Raw genomic sequence first — 7,376 nt, 5'->3', positions numbered from 1 at the left:
TATATTACATTATGTTATATATTACCGCTTATAACTCAAGAACCATGATGCTGATGAAAAATCGAAGAGCATTTTCGCAAAATAGGTCCTAGTGATGAACAAAGCAAGACATTGGGTCTAGGTATTGACCAAGACTGTTCCAATATAAATCATGACCTTTAAAATAGTGTCGATAATTGTGAGAGTTATGAACTCTTCCTCCAATGCATCAATTGACCCATTCTCCAACGCATAAATTGACCTTTTACCGAACAGAATAGGACAAAGTACTTGAAAAAAGTAAAAAATATTGAAAAAAAAATAGTTTTTCCCTAAATTTCAACCAGATGTTATCCAGACATAGGAATAAAGAGCACTTACTCCTAAGACATTCTTGTAAATCTCTTTTTCCAAACAGTAGTAAAGTTAACCTAAGGTCAAAAACGGTCATTAGCCACTCAGCATTGATGCTGATTGTTGAATATTAACAGAAATTCCAATTAATGGAATAATTCATAATGTGAAATCCACACATGAATCTCAAATTACACAATTTTCCAAATTAAACAAATGAGAATTTCAAGTTAAAAGGTTTGAAAAATAGACACAAAACAAGGAAACAAAAACTATTCCAGTTAAAAAATATTTGGCGTTATAGAGGTTCCAGTTACAAAAGCTCAACTGTTTCTACTAAAGATTAAATAAAAACGTGTTTACTTTAGACACACCCTATACATAATATATGTAAATTAGTTGCAAAACCATCAACAAAAATGCCATAAGGAAACATTTAATATTCTTGCTGAAATACGTAACATTTTTTTCTAGCTACGCCTTCTCGTCTAAAATTTTTTTTGCAAGGGCAACAAACTTTTTCCTGGCAAAATAATTGAGGCAAAACGACTCAAGATTAAAAACTAAGAATGTTATTGAACTTTTATTTGTTTCGTATACCAAGAAACAACTTTTTGAAAAATTCAACCGACTGGTCTCTAAGGTAAATGACTTAATAAATCATTCTATCAAAAAACAAAATCTATACAATAACAATGAAATTGGCTTGTTGTTAATCTTATTAGAAAGGTAACTCATGACTTTGTAAGTTCCTGAAATATGACTTCGCAATTTTTTCAATTAGTCAATTACAGCAACATGCACTTCAAACTGAGCATCATTTGTTCTTGGAATTTAATTTTAAAAAAAATTGAAGGTCAATAATCTTCAAAACCGTTTTCAAAAAAGTACTTCAGAGTGATACTTTTAATAAAAGCAAAAATTGCACAGAATAGCAACCCTAGCGTCCCTACATTCATTTAGAAAATAATTTAACGTTTTTACTTTTTAGTTTCCAAGTTAATTGATTAATTAATTCTATTTAAAATAACGAAGCAATTGCCCACATTCAGTTGCATTAACATATCTTTTGAGATCATCCTTTATTTTTATTTTTTGACGTGACAACGTCTTATAATTCGATGGAGCCTGCTGCACGCACGAAAAAACATGACTCATGCGGCGTTACCTCGCTCTGAGGCGTTCCATTTAAGGCTTGAAGTGCAAGCGAGAGCGCGGAACGAGCGACAAAGAGGCACAATCGGCCTCCGCGTTCGGCAGTGTTCGACATCTGTCTCTCTCCTACTTGAGTGAGCGATGCGTCCGCGTGGACAGCTGCTATACAATAATACATTTCCATTTACCTCCTTCTCTATATCCATACAAAATATCTATCAAACAAATAAATTAAAATTTTCTTTTGAAAAATGAAACCATTCCATCAGTATTTTCTTATGACGTTGTCAAGTTCAACTATCGTCAGTAAACCGACTTTACAGACAACCGATTTTTTTTTACTTATTTCTTAACAAAAATAACTCACTATATAAATATTATAATACTTCTAACAGTGGTGCAACGAGGGGGGGGGGGCAGAGAGTGCCATGGCAAAAAGGACACAAAATTTTTTTTGCACATAATTGACTCTATTTTTATTTATTGTATTAGATGGTCATAAAATCATTGCTACACAATTTGGAGTTGAAGTATCAAAATCTGAAGAATATTCATAACATTTGTTTTTCTGTTAATACAATAAGACTGGATAAAGTGAATTTGAGGATTTCTTAAAAAATATTTATTTATTATTTTATATTGGGAAATTAGGAAAATCCGTGTAGATTTCACGGTACATTCATCGCACCCTTACTGCTATGTACTGATCGTAAAACTTCAATTTCAATCGAATATATAAATAGTACTCAACAAAATATGAAACAAAAATTATCACACCCCTAGCCAAAGGGAAGGATGTCGTAGGATGCTCTCCACCCCGCCCAATATCTGCTTTAGTTGACTTTTTTAAATTGTGTTATTAATTAGGATATATGTTAAAAATAAACATTTTTCAATAATAATAAACAGAAATCAAGTTCAAAGTGTTTTTTTAAGACACAATGAATAATACCGGCCTTAATTCGTGTGTACGGGTTGTAATAAGATTGCAAAAGGGCATAAAGACCATAAAAGTAATATCAGTCCTCAGTTGAGTGTTCACTAAATTCTCGCGGTTAGCATATCATACAATATTATCAAGAAATGTACTGCTAAAACTATTAGAAAGTGCTTTATTTATTTCTGCTATAAAAGTTTAAATTAATCCAGAGCAGCAATATCATCGAAAGCGAAGATTACTGACAAAAATTGATAACTGTGAATCCAATGCAACGAGGTTTGATATAAATATATTTCTTAAGCGTTTAAGATAAAATTACAATTTTTTTACAAGAAAATGCTATGCTTTCAGATAATGACGTATTTCCTAAGAAGACGTCATTTTCTTTTTTGCTTTTTATTGTATTTTCTTGTCTTTCTTTTACAGGTATTTTGTTTATTACTTTATGAACTGTTATATTATGTAATTGTAACTTAGAATGATGGTTAAAATGTTTCTAAATTGATATTTTGGCAGAAATGTTAAAATTAAATTAAATATTTCTTAACGCTTTCACAATTAAATTTCTTTTTGTAATTTACTTCACAGTATATTGGTAGGTGCATGCATTGACTTTAATATCTTATATATTTTCAGACGATTGGGCTTCTATTTTTGGTGACCCCACAATGTTCGGCCTTGGTCTGTTTTCGGTCCTCTTCGATATCCTGTTTATCCTCCAATCGCACTAATTATGAAGAAAAGAGTTAGTAAAATGGAGATCTTACCTGTCAGTTTTTCATATTGTTTATAGGCAATTACTTAATTGAAATTATTCTTAGAACATTTTCCCATAAACTGATACCACAAACTGTTTATTTCCTTTGTAACTATTGTAAAAAGATAGCAGAAAAATTAAATAAATGTTATATTACATGTGTCGACTTTTATTTCCTATCCTCTTGCTTTAATTATCGCTTAATAACATGTCGATCATTAATTTTTTGAGTTACGATAATAAAATCAATTAACCAATATCAATAGTTTAACGTCTTCTGCATAAAAAAGAATACCGTAAATCGATTTTGATAAGTATCTGTTAAAACTTTCCGATTATCCATTATATTTCAGTTCAAGAATTACAGGATATCCTTCATATCTCGCGTAGTTCAGGCGACATCTTGCGGCCGATAGTCAAACATTATTATTTCAGGTTTACAGATTTCAATAGTATTACAGATATCTACCAGAAAGCTACTAAAGCTTGGTGGCAATAATAATAACACTAAATTTTGCGCGGTAATTAGTCAGATTTCCCATGACTCTTATGCTCTCCTAATACAAATTTCCGATTTTCGAAGTTTCATTGCAATAGTCGTGTCCGGCGCATTCACCAAAATTTAACATCCATAATACCTACAGTTAGCTTTGGTGCATGAAAATATGAATTTTCCAAACTTATTCTATTAATTTATCAAACAACTATCCAATTGCGCTCTTGTTTACCTTATTTTTGTCAAATTATTAAACTTTATTGTACTTCTTCCGGCAAAATCCACCCACGTATGGCAACAAAAATTTAACTTTTAATGAAATGAATTGCTTAATTCATCAGTTAATGATAACTGATATCGATGATTAATCAATAAATGATAAGAACTAGCTGTGGCTTACTTTACACCAGCTATACATGGGTCGATTTTAACAAAAAAAAAATGCAAAAGATTCAGTAGAATTTGATAATTTGACAAAAATAAAGCAAACGAGAGCGCATTAAGATCATTTATTGATTAATATTTGATATTGGATGTGATTTATTGAAGAATTAAGTAAAACTGTTTTGCCAAAGTTCGATTTTCACTCCTATACGTAGGTGGACGTTGAACGAAAAAAACGTAAAAAACACCTTAAATAATAAATTTATGGCAAAAATACAGCAAGCGGGAGCTCTTTATATCACTTATTAGTTAATCGATATCATCAGTTATCATTTATCGATGAATTCAGCAAAAATATTTGGCAGAAGTTCGATTTCAGTTCCCAAAAACAATCGACAGGTAGCTATACATGGGTTATTTTTGGGAACCACAATAGAACATTGGGACAAATTTTTCGCTTAATTCATCAGTAAATGACAACTGATATGGATAATTGATTGATAAATGATAAGAACTAACTGTAGCTTGCTTTATTTTTGTAATAAAATGGTTATTTATTCTGTTTTTACGTTTTTTTCGACTAAAATCGATCCACGTATATGAACTAAAATCGAACGATTCCAGCAGTTAAGCAAAAATTTTCAACTCGATTCGTTCGATTTTAGTTCATATACGTGGGTCGATTTTAGCCGAAAAAACGTAAAAACAGAATAAATAACCATTTTATTACAAAAATAAAGCAAGCTACAGTTAGTTCTTATCATTTATCAATCAATTATCCATATCAGTTGCCATTTACTGATGAATTAAGCGAAAAATTTGTCCCAATGTTCTATTGTGGTTCCCAAAAATAACCCATATATAGCTACCTGTCGATTGTTTTTGGGAACTGAAATCGAACTTCTGCCAAATATTTTTGCTGAATTCATCGATAAATGATAACTGATGATATCGATTAACTAATAAATGATATAAACAGCTCCCGCTTGCTGTATTTTTGCCATACAATTGTTATTTATGGTGTTTTTTACGTTTTTTTCGTTCAATGTCGACCTACGTATAAGAATGAAAATCGAACTTTGGCAGAATAGTTTTGCTTAATTCTTCAATACATCACATCCAATATCAAATATTAATCAATAAATGATCTAAATGCGTTCTCGTTTGCTTTATTTTTGTTAAATTATCAAATTTTATTGAATTTTTTGACCCATGTATATCTGGTGTAAAGCAAGCCACAACTGGTTCTTATCATATATTGATTAATCGTCGATATCAGTTATCATTTACTGATGAATTAAGCGAATCATTTCAGTAAAGGTTAAACTTTTGTTGGCATACGTGGGTAGATTTCGCCGGAAGAAACACAATGAAATTTAATAATTTGACAAAAATAACGTAAACGAGTGCTCAATTAGATAGTTGTTTGATAAATTAATAGAATAAGATGGGATTATTCATGTTTTTTTGCGCAAAAGCTAACTATAGGTACTACGGATGTTAAAATTTTGGTAAATGCGCCGGACACGACTATTGCAATGAAACTTCGAAAATCGGAAATTTGTATTAGGAGAGCATAAGAGNATGTTCTATTTTGGTTCCCAAAAATAACCCATATATAGCTACCTGTCGATTGTTTTTGGGAACTGAAATCGAACTTCTGCCAAATATTTTTGCTGAATTCATCGATAAATGATAACTGATGATATCGATTAACTAATAAATGATATAAACAGCTCCCGCTTGCTGTATTTTTGCCATACAATTGTTATTTATGGTGTTTTTTACGTTTTTTTCGTTCAATGTCGACCTACGTATAAGAATGAAAATCGAACTTTGGCAGAATAGTTTTGCTTAATTCTTCAATACATCACATCCAATATCAAATATTAATCAATAAATGATCTAAATGCGTTCTCGTTTGCTTTATTTTTGTTAAATTATCAAATTTTATTGAATCTTTTGCATTTTTTTTTTGTTAAAATCGACCCATGTATAGCTGGTGTAAAGTAAGCCACAGCTAGTTCTTATCATTTATTGATTAATCATCGATATCAGTTATCATTAACTGATGAATTAAGCAATTCATTTCATTAAAAGTTAAATTTTTGTTGCCATACGTGGGTGGATTTTGCCGGAAGAAGTACAATAAAGTTTAATAATTTGACAAAAATAAGGTAAACAAGAGCGCAATTGGATAGTTGTTTGATAAATTAATAGAATAAGTTTGGAAAATTCATATTTTCATGCACCAAAGCTAACTGTAGGTATTATGGATGTTAAATTTTGGTGAATGCGCCGGACACGACTATTGCAATGAAACTTCGAAAATCGGAAATTTGTATTAGGAGAGCATAAGAGTCATGGGAAATCTGACTAATTACCGCGCAAAATTTAGTGTTATTATTATTGCCACCAAGCTTTAGTAGCTTTCTGGTAGATATCTGTAATACTATTGAAATCTGTAAACCTGAAATAATAATGTTTGACTATCGGCCGCAAGATGTCGCCTGAACTACGCGAGATATGAAGGATATCCTGTAATTCTTGAACTGAAATATAATGGATAATCGGAAAGTTTTAACAGATACTTATCAAAATCGATTTACGGTATTCTTTTTTATGCAGAAGACGTTAAACTATTGATATTGGTTAATTGATTTTATTATCGTAACTCAAAAAATTAATGATCGACATGTTATTAAGCGATAATTAAAGCAAGAGGATAGGAAATAAAAGTCGACACATGTAATATAACATTTATTTAATTTTTCTGCTATCTTTTTACAATAGTTACAAAGTAAATAAATAGTTTGTGGTATCAGTTTATGGGAAAATGTTCTAAGAATAATTTCAATTAAGTAATTGCCTATAAACAATATGAAAAACTGACAGGTAAGATCTCCATTTTACTAACTCTTTTCTTCATAATTAGTGCGATTGGAGGATAACCAGGATATCGAAGAGGACCGAAAACAAAGCAAGGCCGAACTTTGTGGGGTCACCAAAAATAGAAGCCCAATCGTCTGAAAATATATAAGATATTAAAGTCAATGCATGCACCTACCAATATACTGTGAGGTAAATTACAAAAAGAAATTTCTTTAATTAACGAAATAAACTCTACAAGTAATTAAAGGAAAATGAAAATAAGATTAGAGTAAAAAGAAAAATACCTGAATGAGAAAGAAAACAAATCACATTTATATGCAATAAAAATCTTATATTACTTACAAACTGTTACATAACCATTTCAGCATAAGATTAAGGAGAAAAATGTCCCCATAACCTTCTGTAGCCTCCGCATTTCT

At 30.7% G+C, this 7,376-nt stretch overlaps 1 long non-coding RNA gene across 1 annotated transcript in view; it reads left to right on the top strand.

Annotated features, from left to right (window-relative positions):
• Positions 1-3,312, top strand: part of LOC108738683 — a 38,214-nt gene extending 34,902 nt beyond the window's left edge. The window contains exon 3 of the long non-coding RNA XR_001938018.2: positions 3,065-3,312. This is a non-coding gene — a long non-coding RNA (uncharacterized LOC108738683). The remainder of the gene's footprint in view (positions 1-3,064) is intronic.
• Positions 3,313-7,376: the final 4,064 nt, after the last annotated feature.

The sequence above is a fragment of the Agrilus planipennis genome, unplaced genomic scaffold (genome assembly GCF_000699045.2).
Source record: "Agrilus planipennis isolate EAB-ADULT unplaced genomic scaffold, Apla_2.0 scaffold121, whole genome shotgun sequence".
Classification (NCBI taxonomy): domain Eukaryota; kingdom Metazoa; phylum Arthropoda; class Insecta; order Coleoptera; family Buprestidae; genus Agrilus; species Agrilus planipennis.
This window is presented reverse-complemented; position numbering and strand designations above follow the sequence as displayed.